Raw genomic sequence first — 20,242 nt, 5'->3', positions numbered from 1 at the left:
CACCCCACTATCTCATGCAATCCAAGTAATGCAGCCTCAGAGACGGTGGAGACAATATATACATATATATCATGCTTCAATTTCCTAATACAAATGTCCATCAAGGAGTCAAATCTCATATAAAAACAAGCATTAAAAACAACCCCTTGTCAAAAATCGGGGCAGTTGAGAAGTGCACTCAAATTAATGATGTGCAAGAAAAAGCCGGGATTAGATAAATACACAGTTTCTATTAATACAAGAGAATATGTACAGGGGACTTGGCTGTAAAGCTCTATCAGGAGGGTCACGGGCGCCCAGTTCTCTCAGCAGTACGGCTTCATTGAAATCAAAATTGCCCCAAATACCAACCCCGGCATTTGGAGTTTGGATCCTCCAGTGGAAATGTCATAAGCTAGTAGGCAAGTCAGGGTTGAAACAGGGATTCTCTGACCTTCCCCCTTTTCCCTGCGTCTAGACGATCAGCATGGCCCCACTGCCGTGTGGAAGGTACAGGCTTCCAGCAGCAGAGAGCTGTGACCACATATACCATTATAGGAGTGGAAACCCCCTCCCCGGAAAACGGGGTGAGCTGGAAAGACTCTAGTGCCTGGCGTGGAAAGTGATGATACCGAAGCAGAGACTGTGTTTTGTATCATTCTGATGATTTTGCCTTCCCTAAGTTCGAGGCTCGGTGCGACTCGGCGTGCTGCTCTGGGCAGACCCTGCCTGTGCACACCCACCCCCTGGAAACGACTGAGGGGAGGGCTTCCTCAAGGAGAGGAGCATCATCAAGCTCCATCAACAAGCTTTCCTTCTCAACAAGCTGTCTGGGGGGGGAGGGCTGCCCTCACCTTCGGCAGCTTTGGGTCACATTTTTCTTTAAAGGGCCATTTAGGAAAACATAGGCATGGATAAAAGAAAGAAAGACAGACAACTCCCAGCTTGCAACAGCACTAAAAGGCCCTGCATTCTAAAGGACCTGGTAATTTTCAACAAAGCCTGTGGGGAGTAATTCAGCCCTGTGTCAGCTTTAACAAGGGCTGATCCCCCTGCTGGCTTCTCAGAACTGCAAGAGTGTCCTGGGCTAAGCAGCCCAGCGGACCCCTGTCTGTAGGGACTGGGTGGTGACCATCTCGGCTCTGCACATGGCAGTGTGGGAGACCCAGCACAGAGGAATAATACCTGCGTTTTTATTTTTTGCATTTTTTAAATGAAAGCAAAAAAATAATCATTGCTCCCTGAAGAGTCTTTGCAGCCAAGTGTCAGACCAGCACACATCTTTTATTTTAGCCCTTCTAGAAACTTCTGAAAATAGCTTATCCTAGGGAAAAAAAATCAGATCCTCTGTCAGTCACTGAGATGCTGGTGCATTTCATTTAAACGACCTGCTCCCTCCCCAGTGCCTCTTGCTTATAAATCACCCTTGACCAGAACGTAGCCATTTCTTGGCTCTTTAATCCATAAAACCTAAGCCCTGAAATCCCCTTGGGGGGTGGGGGAGGTGGGGGGCTGAACTCCCAGGACACTTTTGCGGGGGTGGAGGACAGAGCAAACAAGTCACATATGAGGTCAGCTTTCCACGTCGGCTACAGAGAGCCACTCAACACCACGCCACCGTCCCTTCCCTTCCTCCCTCCCAGACCCCAAGGTTTGCTCCCAAACACCTCTGGGTTTTCATCCCCGCAGAGAAAGAGAAGACACTCTCAAGTGGCACTTTTGCAACTTGTCCCTTTAAAAAAAAATGAATCCGAAACAGCAAAATAGAAATCTCTCTTGTCCCCTGGCCTTGCGGTCTGGCAACAGAACACCGTGGCAGCGCCAGCAAGAGCACACTTAGCACCAGCAAAATTTAAGTGGAGCACCAGACGCCAGATTGGTAGGGAGGTAAATCCCATCTGTCTTGTGTGCCAGGGGGACTGGCCAACTACCTGGGAAGGTGCAGAGAGACTGGGACTTGTCAAGACTTAGAAATGGAGGAATCCCAGACTCCTCCACCAGAACTGGCTCCTAGTCCTCCTCACTTTCCTTTTTTCTTTCTATTTTGCCTTTTGCGACTTCCCCCTCACTCCGCCAGCATCCCTCCCCAGCTGGTTGGTCGACTCTGGGGCTGATTCCCACCAGTCTTTGCGGATTTTCCAGGTACACAGTACGCACCTCACTTCTGGTGCCCCAGACCCGGAAGCATCAAAGTTCACACAGGAAGGCGCAGAAAAGGGAGGGGACCGTGTCCTCGACAAGACATGCACTGAATAGTAATATTCATATTTTCTTTTTTTTATATATAGAGCTGTGTGTAAATAGCATTGGGGTGTCTGTTTCTGCAGCTGGATATGCAAAGGGCTTCCCTGTCCGCCGTTGCTACTATCACTCCGGGCGCCTCTCCACTTCCTTCTCGAAGCGCCAACCGCGGCCTTCCAAGCTCTGGGCTCCCCCTCAGGAAAACGGGAACCAGCTTTCTCCAAGGACACAGGGTTTTCACCAACCTGCAGAAATAAAGATTTGTATTTCGGTCAGTAGGCACGTGCAGACAGCTGCTAGGGATGACGTCATTGCCTTGGGCCTCTGCACAGCCAGCCCTGGATGTCGGGAGGGGCAGGGGGAGGGGAGAGAGCCGCGAGTGACAAAGCTTTGATTTGGAGGAGAGGTTCCCCAGAAGCTAGATTTAGTGCCCGTCCCCACCCCCACCCCAGCCCAAGCCCTGTCCATACAGCAGCTTTCCCTAAACAGACATTTGAACACACACACACACACACACGCACACACACGCACACACACACCCATTTCTGTTTCCAGACATAAGTGTCTTCTGTAATTAAAAAAGAGAATATAGGGGCGCCTGGGTGGCTCAGTCGGTTAAGCCTCCGACTTCGGCTCAGGTCAGATCTCACGTTCGTGGGTTCGGGCCCCGCGTCGGGCTCTGTGCTGACGGCTAGCTCAGAGCCTGGAGCCTGCTTCTGGTTCTGTGTCTCCTTCTCTCTCTGCCCCTCCCCCTCTCATGCTCTGTCTCTCTCTGTATCAAAAATAAATTAAAAAACATTAAAAATTTAAAAAAAAAGAATATAGGGGCGACTGGGTGGCTTAGTCAGTTAACCGCCCGACTTGGGCTCGGGTCATGATCTCACAGTTCATGAGCCTGGAGCCTGCCTCAGATTCTGTGTCTCCCTCTCTCTCTGCCTCTTCCCCACTCATGCTTCATCTCATCTGTCTCAAAAAAAAAAAAAAAAACATAAAAAAAGAGAAGATAGAACCATGCTGCCTTTTTGCTCCTCTAAACCAGGAACAGAGCCTTCATCTATACATTTCATAGATCCATATTCAGGGCAGACTGTAGGAGAGTCTCTATTCTCATTCATTCATTGCCAAACACACCAAGAACTATGCTAGGAGTTATAAATCCAGTGACATAGTTCTTACTCTTCAGGGGCTCTGATGCCAACAGAAAGAGATGAGAAGAAATTGACATCAATGACAAGTGTCATGTGAAGAGCAGTCTAGATAAACACAAGCTAGGGGAGCCCACCAGGGAAAGGGGGAGTCAGAGAGAGCTCTTGAGAGAAGGAGGCAGAGACCCTTACTGAGCACTGAAGGATGCTAGGGAGTTAGCCAGGATAAGATGAGGTGTTCCAGGAAGGAAGCAAAAATAGCACATACCCCAGAGAATCGAAGACATATTCATCCAAAACCTTGGGCATCAGTGTTCACAGCAGCATTATCCATAATAGCCAAAGAGTGGAAACAACCCGTGTGTCCACCAACTGACCAATACAATGGGGGGCTTCTATCCAACAGAATATTATTCAGCCATGAAAAGGATGTACTGACTCAAGCTAGAACCTGGGTGAACCTTGAAGTTATTAAGCTAAATGAAAGGAGCCAGGCACAAAAGATCGCAGATAGGAGATATCCACAAGGGACAAGTCTTTAGAGACAGAGTAGATTAGTGGGTGTCCAGGGCTGTGAGGAGGAGAGAATTGGGGCGTCACTGCTAACGGGGACAGGGTTTCCATTGGGGAAACGAAAACATTCTAAAGGAGATTGTGAGATTGGTCGCATAACTCCAGAAGTCTAAAGTATAATAAACACAATAGAGCTGAGCCCTTCGAAAGGATGGATTCTTCTAGCAAGGGAATTACATCAGAAGAAGGAGGAAGAGGGAGCAGAGGAAGGGGATGGAGAGGTGGCAGGGAAGAAGGGAAGTACCAGGACAAGGGAGAGAATTTGGCAGTAAAATGCCCTAATGGGGTCGAAGTGCCTGATGAGGTTTCAGCAAACCCTGGGCAGCGGGGCCGGGGAGGGGTGAAGCTGGAGAGTTAGTTAGCAGGTAAGGCTGGAGAAAGTCCGCAGAGGACAGCACGTTACTCCAAAGCAGGTGGCAGAATGCCACGTGAGCAGTGTGAATCCCACGGCGTAGGAGACGAAGTGGGAGAGAGATCACTTTCTACGTTGGGCAGAATCTGGCACATTGATCCGTACGAACTGCACCAACAGGTTTTCCTGTGGGGTCCAGTCCGTAGAAGGGGCTAGTCCTAATGGGGTACAAGACCTGGGCGGCTCTCAGGCTGGACTCCCAGTCCTCTCTGACCTCAGCCCTTCAGGCCAGGGCAGAACGGCTCTCCTCTGTGCCCAGCCCTGTACTACTTGGCTTGCTAAACCCTGTCCACACTCGTCACCAAACCTTCACTAACTGCTTCTCTGGTTACCCAGCCTGGACATCCTCTCTGGCTCCTCCTTGGACCCTTATGACTACACGACCCAACGGAGTCATAATCCCATGGACCTGACAGTCTACATTAGCTGAAAGTCATCCAAGTCAGTGACCCCAGCCCTTTTGCCCTGACCTGCTCGGGTGGAAGCAGAGGGGCCCTGTCACCATGAACCCCCATTTCCCCTTTGATCCCACAAGGGCAGAGCACAGCAGGGCTTCTGCATACTGTCTTGCCACCCTTTGTGTTCATGGGATGCTGAATCAGTCAGTCATCCACCAACTCAGTTGACAAACATGCTCAATTTATAAAAACTTGCTTTGTTGGCTCCTACTCACACCGATCTTCAAAAAAATCAGTGGAACCTTCCAGCATTAGCTTAAGAGGATGATGCTGCCTTCGGCACGCACAAAAAGGAAGGACAGAGGGAGAGAAAGGAGCCGCATCTCTGTGCTACCCAGAGTGGTGACTGTAGGCGAAGCGTTGTTCTGGGCACCAGATGAGGCCGGTACCTGCCCTCAATTTGTCTCCAGTCTTTTCCTGGGAGACCGGGCAGGTCAGAGGCCGGAACTGTGGAAGGTGTAGGTATAGCTCAGGAGTCAGCGTGCGGCTGTGCTCACAGGAAAGGCTTTAGACAGGAAGCAAGATTTGAACTGGACTTTTAAGATATGCATTCATATTTTTTCACTAAATGGAAGAAGTGGGGCACCCGGGTGGCTCAGTAGGTTAAGCATCTGACTCTTGATTTCGGCTCAGGTCATGATCTCAAGGTTTGTGGGTTTGAGCCCCGCGTTGGGCTCTATGCTGGGCGTGAGGCTTGCCTGAGATTCTCATCTCCCTCTCCCTCTGCCCCTCCTCTGCTCAAGCTCTCTCTCCAGAACAATACTAATTGGGAGAAGGAAGGATCATTGATGTGGGGGAAGGGCCAGGGGCAGAGACACATATGGCTCAATCTGGGGGACCTGCACCCCAAAGTTGTGCAGAGTGAGGCTGCATAGATATGTCCACTGGAAGTGACCAAGGGCACATAACAGTGGCATCAGGACAGGTGAGAGCTGTTTCTAAGGCACTCATCTGCTCCATCCGCAGAAGGAATAGCATTTTCTTGCAAAGCGAGGTAGGACCCGCCAGGGTTTCGCTTTCCCACCTGTACGTCATTAAGCCTATAACACGTCTTCTTAAGGGCCTCCCTGCGCACTTAAGTGGACAGATTCCCACGCCTGCTTAGGGACTGGTTGCAGGTTGGTGTCCGTAGCGACAGATGGACGTCAGAGGCACGTCTCTGCACGGCCAGCGGTGCCGGGTCACCACGTCCCACCCTCAGAGAGGGGGCCTGTTCGTACACTTCTGAGGATCTTAAAGGGGACATGGGGCTAGGGATCTAGTGCACAGGGGTAGTCACCTAACTATGGCCAGGAGTGTTCTCTCCCGCCTGTTCCTAACAGCAGCAGCTTGGGAGCAACCCATATCCATCAGTAGGGCATTGGGTCAACACATTAAGCTACATGCAGACTAGAAGGAGGTAGATTGAAGTGTGTTACAATTCTTTTATTTTATTTATTTATTTTTATTTTTGAGAGAGACGGTGTGAGCAGGCAAGGGCCAGAAAGAGAGAGAGAGAGAGAGAGAGAGAGAGAGACTCCCAAGCAGGCTCTACACTTTCAGCACAGAGCCTGACGTGGGGCTCAAACTCATAGAAACTGCCATCATGACCCAAGCCGAAACTGAGAGTCTGACATTTACCCAAATGAGCCTCCCAGGCGCCCTGAAGTATGTTACAATTCTTTTTTTAATTTATGTCCCAGTTAGTTAGCATAGGGTGCAACAGTGATTTCAGGAGTAGATTCCTTAATGCCCCTTACCGATTTAGCCCATCCCCCCTCCCACAACCCCTCCAGCAACCCTCTGTTTTCTCCATATATGAGTCCCTTATGTTTTGTGCCCCTCCCTGTTTTTATATTCTTTTTGCTTCCCTTCCCTTATGTTCATCTGTTTTGTATCTTAAAGTCCTCATATGAGTGAAGTCATAGGATATTTGTCTTTCTCTGACTGACTTACTTCGCTTAGCGTAATACCTTCTAGTTCCATTCTCGTAATTGCAAATGGCAAGATTTCATTCTTTTTTACTGCTGAGTAATAGTCCATTGTATACATACACAGCATCTTGTTTATCCATTCATCCATCGACGGACATGTGGGCTCTTTCCATACTTTGGCTATTGTTGATGGTGCTGCCGAAAACATTGGGGTGTACGTGCCCCTTGGACACACCTGTGTCCCTTGGATGAACATCTAGTGCAACTGCTGGGTCGTAGGGTAGTTCTATTTTTAACATTTTGAAAAACCTCCATACTGTTTTCCAGACTGGCTGCTCCAATTTGCATTCCCATGTTACAATTTTTAATTGAGAAGAGCAAATGGCCAAGAGCATGATCCCAGATCTCTTTGCCTTTAATGACTATGTATATGTGTATGTGTCTATACACACATACAGATACCTCTATCTCTCTATCTCTATCTCTCTATCTCTATTTCTATTTCTAGATCTCTATCTCTATCTTTATATCCATATAAAAAAATCTACAGATATGCAAAATAGAGTAATGGTTAAGGGCACAGACTGTAGAGCCCAAAGCCTGACTTGGAATCCTGACTCAGACGCTTAAAAGCTGTGTGACCTTAGACCAGTTAGTAAGCACTCTGGGCCTGAGTTGCCCTATATGGGGGCATATGGGGGTAGGAACAGTGAACCTCACTGTGTCGATGTGAGGACTAAAAGTTATTACCACATGTGAGAGACACTGAGACGTCAGCACATAGTAAGGTCTGCTATTATGATTGTCATGATGTGCTCCAGACTGAAAGTTACATACGAGAGTGGCTTTGGGGACAGAGTAAAAGTGCATGTTCAGCGCTGTCTATGCCTCTGTACTGTTTGTTAGTTTTCTTTTTCTTCTCGCAAGGAACAAACAGTAATTACATAATTTAAAACCACAGTTGACACTTGCACAATGCAGGGGTCAGGGGCACTGACCCCGCCCCCCCGCCCCACGTGGTTGAAAATTCCCACATGTCTTTTAACTCCCCGAAAACTTAACTACTCATATGTTGACTGGAAGCCTTACTCATGACATAGTCAATTAGCACCTATTTTTGTGTGTTATATTTGTTTTATTCTTAGAATAAAGTAATCTAGACGAAAGAAAATATATTAAGAACATTGTAAGGAAGAGAAAATACATTGACAGTACTATACTGTGTTTATCCAAAAAAAAAAAAAAATCTGCATCTAACTGGGCCTGTGTAGTTCAAACCCATGTTATTCAAGAGTCAGCTGTACTTTTTTTTAATGTTTATTTATTTTGAGAGTGAGAGAAAGAGGGGGAGGAGGGGCAGAGAGAGAGAGAATCCCAAGCAGGCTCCATGCTGTCAGCACAGAACCCCACACAGGACTCGATCTCACAACTCCTGTGATCAGGACCTGAGCTGAAATCGAGGGTCGGACGCTTAACCAACTGAGCCACCCAGGCGCCCCTCAGCTGTATTTAAAAAAAAACAAAGTCCATCAATGCCTCTGAGCCACGGTCCTACTCCCTGAGATGTTTTTCTTCAAACTTGGCTCATAAAAAACTTTCTCAAATGCTGACTCACAACCAAAGCTCACAGCTGAAGAGACTCATGAAACTTTGCCTTTTAAAAAATGTCCATTTCCACTTTGCACCCACCATATGGAGGGAGCAGATGGGAAGGGGAGAACACGGCCCCTCCGGGGCCTGCCTCCCTGGTCCTGTCACCCCGTCGTGGGTGTGAAGGGGGGACGCTGTGAACAGCGAACTCCGCGAGGCAGGACATCAAGCCGGAGCTCACCCCCTTCTTCCTATTCCTGAGATGAAGAATCTTGGCTTCCATCCTAAGAGGTCCCAATATTTAATTTTTAAAAACACCTTTTTTGCTCTTGCTCTTTGCCATACATGTTAAGTTACAAATTCAAACAGCAGAGAAGCATATAGAAATAAAAGGAAAGCCCTCTTCCTTGCACCCCTGAATCTCCCAGACACCATCTCTCCCCCCTTCATCCTTGGGTCCGCAGAGCCCAGCACAGCGCCCAGCACAGAACGGGGGCCCCTTTCAACCTGCTGGGGGACAGTGGGCATGTGAGCGAGTGAATAATGGTGGCAACATCCCTACTCTCCACCTTCGGTTTCAGAGAGTTGATTTTGACCGTGGAGTTCAGAGGGTCCCAGTGGTCAGTTCCGGTGCCTAAGAATCATGGGGACAAAGGTCTCCATGCAGAATCCTCCTGGAGGGAAGACTGCTCTGGTCTGTGTCTTCACTTCCATCTCCCGCGCTGTAGTTCATGCTGCGCACTTAGGGAGGTGGGTGCCAAGGAGATGGTCGGGTGAGGGGACCAAACAGCAGGAGGCCGGCTCCGAGGCACGTGAGAGAGGAGAAGGCCCTCCGGCAGCTGCTTGAGGACCAGTGGCTCCCCTGTGCCTGGCACCTTGCGACCAGCGACTAGTTATCAGTGCTGCCAGGGACTAGTTACCAGTCCTGCCAGGGACTAGTTATCATGCTACCAGTGACTAGTTATGAGTGCTGCCAGCAACTAGTTATCATGCTGCCAGCGCCTAGTTATCAGTGCTACCAGGGACTAGTTATCATGCTACCAGGGACTAGTTATCAGTGCTGCCAGGGACTAGTTATCAGTGCTGCCAGAGACTAGTTATCATGCTACCAGGGACTAGTTATCAGTGCTGCCAGTGACTTGTTATCAGTGCTGCCAGAGACTAGTTATGCTGCCAACGACCAGTTATCAGTGCTACCAGGGACTAGTTCTCAGTGCTACCAGGGACTAGTTATCAGTGCTGCCAGGGACTAGTTACCAGTGCTGCCAGGGACTAGTTATCATGCTACCAGTGACTAGTTATCAGTGCTGCCAGCGACTAGTTATCATGCTGCCAGCGCCTAGTTATCAGTGCTACCAGGGACTAGTTATCATGCTACCAGGGACTAGTTATCAGTGCTGCCAGGGACTAGTTCTCAGTGCTGCCAAGGACTAGTTACCAGTGCTGCCAGCGACTAGTTATGCTACCAGTGGCTAGTTATCAGTGCTGCCAGGGACTAGTTATCATGCTGCCAGAGACTAGTTATCAGTGCTGCAAGAGACTAGTTATCATGCTACCAGGGACTAGTTATCAGTGCTGCCAAGGACTAGTTATCAGTGCTGCCAGCGACTAGTTACCACAGCTGTCAGAGGGTAGTTATCAGTGCTTCAGTGAGTGATTACCAGTGCTTTGGTGAATCGTTATTGATTACTGATTATTGATTATGGAAAGTCTGTGAGTGAGCAGAGACTGAGAGCTTCAGCCACTATGAGTTATAGCAGGTGGACTTTATTTTTTTTTTAGGTTTTTTTTTAACGTTTTATTCTTGAAAGAGAGAGAGCATGAGCAGGGAAGGGTCAGAGAGAGAGGGAGACACAGAATCCAAAGCAGGCTCCAAACTGAGCTGTCAGCACAGAGCCCAACACAGGGCTCGAACTCACGAGCCGTGAGATCATGACTTGAGCCAAAGTCGGACGCTTAACCAACTGAGCCACCCAGGCGCCCCACAGCAGGTGGACTTTGCACACTAACGGGACTTTCAGACGGGCAGTGAGGAGGTAGCAACGCAGCAGAGAACTGACACAGATCAAACGGGCAGACCCTCTTGGGAGTGTCTCGCTGGATGTACCACGTGTTATAACATGCACGTTCCTTTTCCCAACAATTTCACCACTAGGAACTTTTTGGGGGGGGGGCAAAATTGTCCAAACAAGAACCTACCTTGTTCATACTATCAGAAGATGAGAAACAGCACACATGTCCTTGGCAGGGGGGCGGAGGTGACCAAGAAAGTGAAACATGGTTCATCTAACAACGGAGCACCATACAGCCATTCAAAAGGGTGATGAAACTTTTCTCTGTTGACTCAGGAAGAGCTCAGCAATCTATTTTTAGTGGGGGAAAAGCAGATTACAGAGCAACACGAATAGATGATCTCACTTATTTAAAATAGTGTATGTGTGTGGGTGTGTGTATGCATCCAGGGATGTCTGACAAGGTGGTCCCCTAAAGCAGGGCTTGCAAATTTGAATGCATGCGTGGGACCACTGAAGTGTGCCCGGGTCAGGTCGGGGTATCCCGAGAGTCTGCATCCCTCTAAAGGGACTTCCGATTTTCATCCAGGCTTTTGCGGCCACATGGGGATACAGACTCAGTCTTGTCACATCTTTCCATTTTTTCAAGAAAAACTGGAAATAACAGGCTTCTATAGGAAAGTGCCTGGGGCACTTGGTGGCTTAACGTGTCCGACCTCGGATCAGGATCACAGCTTGTGAGCTTGAGCCCTGCGTCAGGCTCTGTGCTGATGGCTCAGAGCCTGGAGATCCTTTGGATTCTGTGTCTCCCTCTCCTTTGCCCCTACCCTGCTCACACTCTGTCGCTCTCTCTCTCTCAAAGGTAAATCATAAAACATTTTTTAAAAATTAAAGAAAAGAAAAAGAAAGTGCTGGGGCGGGGGGAGACATGTGTCAAAAAAAAAAAAAAAAGACGAACAGCAGTCCAGATTCAGCTGGGAGATCACCGGATTTGAACATTTGTTCAAATCTTAGACAGAGGCAGCTGGCATTGAAGGCCACCTCACCTCAACCCTCAGCAGCTATCTTTATGCCTCAGCGTCCCTATCTGGAAAGTGGGGGAGTTGGGTCAGGTGGTCTCCAAAGTCTTATCTAGCTCTGGCTATAGTTCTAGAATGGTGACCTTTTATGGTCATAGATCTTTTCAGAGTTGGATCAAAGCCTTCGTTTTTCTCAAGTAGGGAGAAACAGAGGAGTATGAAATCAGCCAATTTTATGTGGAACTTTGGATGATTCCCAAATTCCTTGAGGTGTCCCACCAATTCATTCATTTATCCATCCATCCATCCATCCATCCACCTATCCACCCATCCATCTATCCACCCATTCACTCATCCATCCATCTATCCATCCACCCATCCATCCATCCATTTACCCATCCACCCATCCATCCATCTACCCACCCATTCATCCATCCATCTATCCATCCTTCCATCCATCCATCCATCCATCCATCCACCCATTCATTCAGTACTTACTGGATACCTGCTCTGTGCTAGTCACCATGCCTGGGGGCTACGATACAATGGTGGGCAACATAGACCTGATTGGCGCTCTCAGAGGATTTAGAAGCCAGTGTTGCCCGGGCTGGGGAGTCCTGTTCTGGAGGCTCTCCCAGCCCTGGTGCGGTGGCTTAAGCAGGCTGCTGGTGAGCCACAGAGTGGGGGAGGAAAGACAGGCAACGGCTTTTAACGAAAGTCTTGCAAAAGCCCCCATGAGTCCCCACCATACTATAAATACAGACCTGGGGACTGAATTTTATCCCAAAAAAAGAAAACCACACTCTCTGCACTATCATTTACCATTCTCTACCACTCTCTGAACATAGTGACATGCCTCATACTGCTCAGAAGGTAAAGGGACATTTGGTAAATGGCAGATATGGACCCAAAAGTCAGCCTGACTCCAAAGTTCATGTCACTTTCCACCAAGCTGTCCTGCCTTAGCATAAAATCTGGGTGAACAGGATAAACAGCAGTTAAATGTTCAGAATCAAGACTTGGGCCCCATGGTGGGCCAACTAAAACATTTTAAATCTGGGCTGTCTTTGAAAGTGACCTCTTAAATCCATCTCATTGCCCCTGACACATTCCCACTCTCTGAAGCCCTCCCCCTACCAAAAGCTAAGTTTCCCCATCATCTGCATAAATTAGCGTCCTTCAGTACTTATTAAGCACCATACGCTAGATCCGTGAATATCAGAAGTACATGGTACATGGCCGTACCAGGTGAGAGAGCCAGGGAGTGGGGAAGCTCTCCAAGCCCTTAGTAACATTGCTCACACTTGGAGCCCTTTCCCAACATTGGGATGGACATGCAAGGAGTCATCCCTACTCTTAGGCATTCCAACAATAGCTAGAGGTGTGGCCCACAAAGAACATGCCACAAGAAAACAACGTAGATTTAGCTGAGGATAGTAACAGTGAACTCAAGAGCCAAGCTCAAACCCATCTTATATATAGAAGCCAGTGACATGAATGAGATATGGGAACAAACGGCAATGTTTATCTAGAAAACCCTTCTGGACCTTTATCACGAGATTTTATCCCCCCAGGGTGCCTGTGTGGCTCAGTCAATGAATCTTGATCTCAGCTTAGGTCTTGATCTCAGGGTTGTGAGTTCAAGCCCTGCACTGGGCTCCATGGTGAGTGTGAAGCCTATTTTTAAAAAAGGGGCACCTCAGTCAGTTAAGTGTCCAACTTCGGCTCAGGTCATGACCTCGTGGTTCGTAGGTTTGAGCCCTGCGTCCGGCTCTGTGCTGACAGCTCAGAGTCTGGGAGCCTGCTTCAGATTCTATGTCTCCCTCTTTCTCTCTCTTTGTCCCTCCCCTGCTCATGCTCTGTCTCTCTCAAAACTAAATAAACATTAAAGGGAAAAAAGATTTTATACCCTTTAGAGAACTATTATAATGAAGAGTTTCCAAGTGTAAGCATTTTAAAGAAAATCATCGAAGATGTGCCCAAAGAGTTATATACAAAGATGCTTCATCACCATGTTGCAAATAACCTAAATGCCCAACAGCAGTGGATGGGGAACATAAATAGCAGGACAGCCAAATGATAAAATGGTAAGCGACCTCTAAGTGTGCTGTAGAAAATATTACAAGGCATGGAAAGGTATCTGTGCTAGGACAGAAAAGTCAGGTTGCAGAGAATATATTTAGAGTGAGTGATTTCCCTTGTGAAAGTACACACCAATGTATTTTTGAAAATGGAAAGAAGTCTATCAAAAATATTAACGGTGGGAGGGGGGGGGTCAGTGCCTAGGTGGTTCAGTGAGTTAAGGGTCTGACGTCAGCTTAGGTCGTGATCTTGCGGTTCCTAAGTTCGAGCCCCACGTCTCGGGATCTGTGCTGACAGCTCAGAGCCTGCAGCCTGCTTCGGATTCTGTGTCTCCCTCTCTCTCTGTTTCTCCCCAACCCGTGCTCTGTCTCTGTCTTTCAGAAATGAATAAACATTTTAAAAAATTTTTAAATAAAGAAAAAAATATTAACAGTCGGCTGAGAGATAGAAATAATTGACAAAAACTGTCTTTTATTCAGGATTTTCCAAATATTTGTTAATGAACTTGTAATATTTTTTTAATCACAGAAAAGCTACTTTTCAGACTTTTTAAAAATTTATTTTTAAGAGAGAGAAAGAGCATGGGCGAAAGGCAGAGAGAGAAGGGTTCCACACTGTTGGCGGTTGGTGAGGAGCCAGACGTGGGGCTTGAACTCACAGAGTGGGAGATCATGACCTGAGCCGAACCAAGAGCAGGATGCCGACTGAGCCTCCCAGGTGCCCCAAGATATTTTTGAATGGGGTTACTACATAAAATTTCCCCAAATACTTCATTTCATGTTACCCAAATCTGTGGCCTTTGGAGCAAAGGTTCAACGATGGCCACATGTTCTGGGGGCAGCCCATTTTCTCTCCCCAGAAAGGAGATTTCACGTCTCCTGGGCATCCAGTAATAATAAGATGCATCCCACTGTTGTGAGTTAAAGCAGAGATTCCTCCACCCAGTTGCAGGGGCACCAGTGTAGGGCAGGAAGGAGACAGGGAGACGATGGAGTTGGTTGGTGACATTTCTTACGTAATGGAAATCCAGGCAGGATCCAGTGTTCTGAGGGCACCGAGGGTTGGGCATCAGTGGATGAGTACCTCTCAGAGCTCATCAGGACCTCTCAGACCCTGGCGGGAGGTGAACTAGCTTATTTCCACTGAGAGGCTGGGGTGAGAGTCTGAGCCAGGATCTCCAGCCCCTGAAGTCTAGGGGCGTCTGAAGCCAGGAGCCTGGGGCTCATTCAGCCCTGCATCCCAGCATGCGTGTCATAGCTGGTGATGGACTCACGTCTTTTTCCCTCTTTCCTACATCACGTCTAATTCCCCGCCTTACAATGCACCTGCCCGTGCACTCTCTGCATTTGTGAATCCCATTACTGATGAAAGCCCCTCTGGGCTTGGTTTTCTCAACCCCTTCCTACTGACCTTAGAACCAAACTTGGCCGCCCTCCCATGGCCTGACTAGCCCCTCCCTCTCTCAGACTTCTTCCCCAAGTTCAAACGGCATTAGCCACACTCCTCAGGTTTTGTTTCTTCCTCAAACACACCGTGCAAAGGCTCACTTCACAGGCCACTGGGCTTGCTGCTCTTTCCCCAGAGCATCTTTCTTGCAGGTCTTCACATGGCTGGTTCCCTCTTGTCCTTCTAGTCACCGGTCCCCTGGCCCCTTCCAAAAACAGCCATCCCTACCCACTGCAGGTAAGGAGGGGGTCCCCTGAGCTCTCTATTACATGACCTTCCTGTAACGCCATCAGAGTCCTTGGCACTTTCTGAAATGATCTCTGCGTTAGCTTAAATAATCCAACAGTGGCCGCCTTAGCTCCGGTCCCACATGCTAATCCAGCACCTTGCCACGCCCCCGTGGGGTGGTGTCTAATTCCACTCCCCTTGAACATGAGCCACCCTGCGACTTCTAACATCAGTGACTTCTGAAGTTGGGTCACAAAAGGCAAAGCGGCTTCCACGGGTCCCCTGGAAACTTGGTCTTGGAGCTCTGGGTCACCAGGTCAGAATCCAACCACCAGAAGGCTGCCGGGCTCTGGAAAAGCCCAGGCCACACAGGCGGCGAAGTGAACATCCCCACTCCCTCCTCCCCGTGCCCATGATTCCAGCCCCCGACCAGCCTGAAGCAGAGACAGGTCACCCCTGCTGTGCCATATCTGAACCCCTAGCCCACAGAAGGTATAAGCATGGTCAGACAATTGTTTTAAGCCCCTGAGCTTTGGAGTAATTCATTACTCAGCAATAATAACCAAAACAATCTTTCTTAACTTATCATCTGTCTCTTCCCCCAAAGGGCAAGGACTTCTTTGTCTAGGTCTTCCCTGTGTCCACAATGCCCTTCATACAGTAGGTGCCCAATAACGAAAAGCTGAGTAAGTGACAGAAGCTGAATTTGGGAATACCCATCTTGAATAGGCGTCGGATTGATTGATTCATTTCTTCATCACGCAGCTATTGTATACCTACTGTGTGACAAGCAAGTCACATACTGGGGGGCATCGCACTGTTCCCATGAAATCCAATCACACATGGCACTGGTGATGACCAGAGGGGAAAGAGAAGCCCCCACTTCACTCCCTCCCTCCCTCCCCCCAGCGTAGGTCTGAAAAGCCTACTGTCAAAATGCAGAAATTGCCAAATCCACCCAGCTCACGTCTGGGGTGTATTTCATTATCCCCAGGTACGGCTGTTTTTACACTGACAGCTCAGCCACTTGTGCCCTGGCCTCTCACCAGGCGAGCGGGTGACTCCAGACAAGGACCATGTGGTGGGAAGGCTGCCAAGGTCCTGCACATCTGGCCCCTTCCCGGGGGGTACCTCCCCAACAGCTGTCTCCTTCCCTTTGGATTGCTCCCTCCCCTGGCCTAGGCTTTCATGCTCTAGAAGTAATCCTGGCAGGGGTGCAGGGGCTGGGTGGGAGGCTGGAGGGATGCGCCTCCAGGTTTAACCACTTAGTCCCCAAAGTACCTGCCAAGAACCAGTTAGCACGTCCGTCTGGCGGGCCAGGCTGTCATTAATTCATTAAAGCAGGCTGCTGCTGGCCTGTTATCTTCCCTGTCGCCCACCAGGTCGCCTCTTGGGCCTGCAGAATCCTCTTTCTCCCCTTCTTCTTAGTCCCAAGGCAAGAGTCTGCCCCCTTTGGCCCCTTCTCCCAGCCAGGTTCCCCAGCTGCTTTCTCTCTTTCTCCCTGCCTCCTCCCAAAGCACAGATCTGCCTCCCACCCCTCCTCCACCAGCCAGTGCCACCAGAAAGCATCTTTTGTTCCCTCTCTCTGGAACCTTGTGCTTCAATCACACCCATCTCCTCTTGGCCTCCAAGGAGCCTCCCTTGAGGCTCTCAGAGAAAGGGAACCTCGCTAGTGCAGGAATTTACGACTCATCACCCCCCTCTGCTTTCTGCCACTGTCTTCTCCTCCTCTGTACCCCACCCCAAGTCATATGGGGGGACTGTGTCCTCAGAGACAGAACTTCCCAATCCCATTTCTGATGTTGCCACCAGCCCTTTGGGACTCAAGTGAACTCTCTCTGCCTCCGTTTCCCCTTTGAAATAATAAGCATGGCATTACCCATTTCACAACAGCCTCTGATGAGTGTACTAAGTGCAGGGCTGCCCTGGGTACTTTAAATGGATGCTCCCCTATCAACCTCGTCGACAACTCTAGAAGAGACACAGCTCCCGTTTTCAGATAAAGGCTCAGAAAGGTTATGATTCTTGCCCAAGGCCACAGTGCCAGCAAGTTCCTGGGCTGTGCCTTCAATCCAGTCCCATCGATCCCTAAACCCATGCTCTTTACCTTTGTACTATCCTGGCCTGTCTGGCCCCGATTCCCCAAGAGGGCACGTACGGATGGTGGGGTTGCCAACTAACCATAGAATGATGTCCCATTTGGAGGAACAAAGGTACTAAATGCATAATCCTAAGCATGATCGCTTCCCTTTATATCTACTTCTTATGCCTATGGCACTGTTCTAGAACTCTCTGTAGGTGAATTCATTTTACCCTCTTGACAACACCTTCGCAGTTAAGGACTGTTATTGTCCCCATTTTACATATGGGGAAAACTGAGTCCGAAGGGGTTTGTTTCATGATGACTTCTGAGAAAAGTACACAGTAGAGGCTCAAAATAAGCTTGTTGAATTGTCCTGCATAGAGCCAGGTTCACCCTGAACGCCTGAAATACCTAAGGCATCCTATAAGCATTCTCCCTTCTCCTCTCAGGTGGGAAGAGCGGAGAGGACCACATACAGAACTCAGCAAACTGTCTTTCTCCAGTGGATTTTCTTTCACTTCTTCCTAACTTGCCGGAGAGGCCGGGGCAAGATGGGTTTACCCCCAGGTAAGCCAAACGCACAGGAAAGGTCGGAGCTGCATGCAGGCGGTAGGCGGTGGTCCGAGAACGCGAATTTCTCGGGTAGGGACGGAGGCCGGGAGCCTGGCGAAGCCCTGGCCGGGAGCGCAGGTGTCCCCTGGGAGTGAGACGTGGAGCTGCAGCGCCGAGAGTCGCCGACGGCATGCTGGGCTTAGGGCAGCCGACGAGGGAGAACTCGGGAGGGTGTGGCTGCCGGGGAGGCCGGGCGGGACTCGGGAGGGGAAAGAAGAACCCAAGGATGGCCCGGCGTCGAGAAGCGGCCCGGAACCCGGGGAGGGGGGGGGTGCCGAAGAGAAGTGAGGAGGGGGCAATCTGCCGCCGCCGCCCCAGCGCAGCTCCTGTCGGACCCCCTCCCCTGCTGCGTGGGCCCGGGTCTCCCAGCTCCAACCCCCGCCCCCTGTTGCCGGCCTGGGCGCACAGGGGCGCACTCCGTCCTCCCGCGCGCCCTCGGACGTCTCCACCGCGGGGCCCGGAGCACCCCCAGCCCCGACCCGCGCATGGCCTGTTCACCGCCCCCCGGGGTGGGCGCTCAGCATCCCGCTCCGCCCCGTCCTGGGCAGGCAGCGCTCTCCCAGTCCCGCCTGGACCCCAAGACCGCGGGAAGCCGCGTCCCAGCCCTCGGCCTGGGTTCCACCTGCTCGCATCTTCCTTCTAATTCGCATTCCCCACTCTCGTGCAATTTGTTCTCCAAGCTCTTTTTCTCCAGCTCACACGTCTCTTCTTCCCTGGTCTCGCCGCCCGCTTTTTATTTCCCTCTCTTTCCACTTTCTGTCCGCCTTTCCGTAAATTCCACGCTTTGGGCTTCGCGCCTCTCGCTCGACTCCCTTTTTCTGCCCCACCCCCATCCCGCGCGCCCCGTCCAAAAGGTGGTTCCCGCCCCTGGGATTTGGCAGCCCCTGCCTGGCCCCATCCGGCGGAGGGCAGCCCCTCTTCCCAGATGGGGCCTCCAGGGGCCGGGCAGAGAGCGCCCCGAAACACGCACCTCTTCGCCAGCGCCAGGGCTGCGCCGGCCCACGCGACATCTGTCGCCCGCGCTCCCGGCTCACACCCTGCGCACCCCCGCAGCTCCCCTGGCGCTGTCACCCCCCACGCTCCGGCTGCCGCCTCTCTCCGCGGGCGCTTCGCCAGCTTCCCAGGGTGTCGGCGCACCACGGGGCTCGGCCAGGACTCTGCCGGGGCCGAGCGCTCGGCATCTTCGGGGTCGTGGCACCCGGGGCCGCTGGCTTTCTCAGCCTCGACCTTCACCTTCCAGCCCTAGACGCACGTATGGTGGGCTCGGGCTGCTTTTCTCTCCTTTCCCATTCTCTGCAGCTCTGCTCTGTTCCAGAATCTGAGAAGACAATCCCTTACACGTCTACTCCCCTAGGCGCACAGCTGGTGCTCAGTAAGTCCCCAACCCAAAGGGCCTAGTGCACAGAAGATGCTCAGTGCCTTTCTCCCACTGGTAGCAAACACCCTAGGCGCTCAATACGCCCCACGCCGCCAGCACGCAGTGCCTAGCATACCGCAAGCTTTCAAACATTCCCTCCCTAAACATTTTAGGGCCTAGCACTCAAAAGGAGCTCAACAAATGCTCTTCTATTAAGGTTTCCCCTTGGGGTTTCCCCAACAGCCTCAGATCCCAGCCCACTTTGGGGGCACCTCCTGCTTCATCTCAGCTCCAACCTTCTGGTAAAGAAGAGGCCAAGCTCCTTACACGGGACATCTCACTGCAGAAGGAGTAAAGAAGTTGGCAAAGCAGAGGAAAACTGAAAAGTGCGCGGGGCCGTAGGGGAAAGCCAGCTCCAGCGGAAACCTGGAGGGGGAGGCCGTCCAGAGAGGCGCCCCCGGCGCCGGAGAATGAGGAACAGAAACAGGGCAGTGCCACTTAGGAAAAAGAGGAGGGTCTGGAGACCGTGGCGACTTGGGAGCAGCAGACGGCTTGGAAGAGGACGGGAGACTTGCCTTGAACCCGCGACAGATTGGAATTCTTTGGCGGACCTGGCAGCGACGCACTCTTAGCAAGCACACTTTTGCCTTGCATTGTGTGTTTACTTGCGGCGCTGGTGGGGGTGACGGAGGCCAAAGTCCTCCCGGAGCCACCCCACCGGAGAGCGTGGCAAGATGCGCTTAAGGAGTCGAGAGAGGAGGACAGAAATCGCCGACCTGACACTTGGAAGGAAAGGATGGGACCTGGAGGCGAGGGGGCTGGCGATCCCGGCGCGGGAGGGGAGCCGAGGAAGAAAGGGATGGGAAGAGAAGAAAGCCAACTTGTCGCTCTCCCGCCCTCGGCCGGCCTCCGCGCGACCAGTCTCCAGCCACCGCGCCCTGGCGCGCGCTCGCGTACCTGTTGCTCTCTCCGGCTGGGTCTCGGCTCCGGCCCCACCAAGAAGCCCCGCGTTCCTACAAGTTCCGCCTGCCGAGCAGCCAGGCCGCCAGCGCCGCCACCTGCGCGGCCGCGCACAGCCAGGGCCAGTAGGTG

General features: G+C 50.9%; 1 long non-coding RNA gene across 1 annotated transcript; it reads right to left on the bottom strand.

The window, feature by feature from the left end:
• Positions 1-1,419: 1,419 nt before the first annotated feature.
• Positions 1,420-20,224, bottom strand: LOC115277838. The gene is made up of 2 exons (XR_003902543.1): positions 20,108-20,224; positions 1,420-2,465 (listed from the first exon to the last, which is right to left on the bottom strand). It is a non-coding gene; the product is annotated as an uncharacterized LOC115277838 (long non-coding RNA).
• Between the last annotated feature and the right edge of the window lie 18 nt (positions 20,225-20,242).

This window comes from Suricata suricatta, chromosome 14, assembly GCF_006229205.1.
Source record: "Suricata suricatta isolate VVHF042 chromosome 14, meerkat_22Aug2017_6uvM2_HiC, whole genome shotgun sequence".
NCBI classification, from domain to species: domain Eukaryota; kingdom Metazoa; phylum Chordata; class Mammalia; order Carnivora; family Herpestidae; genus Suricata; species Suricata suricatta.
This window is presented reverse-complemented; position numbering and strand designations above follow the sequence as displayed.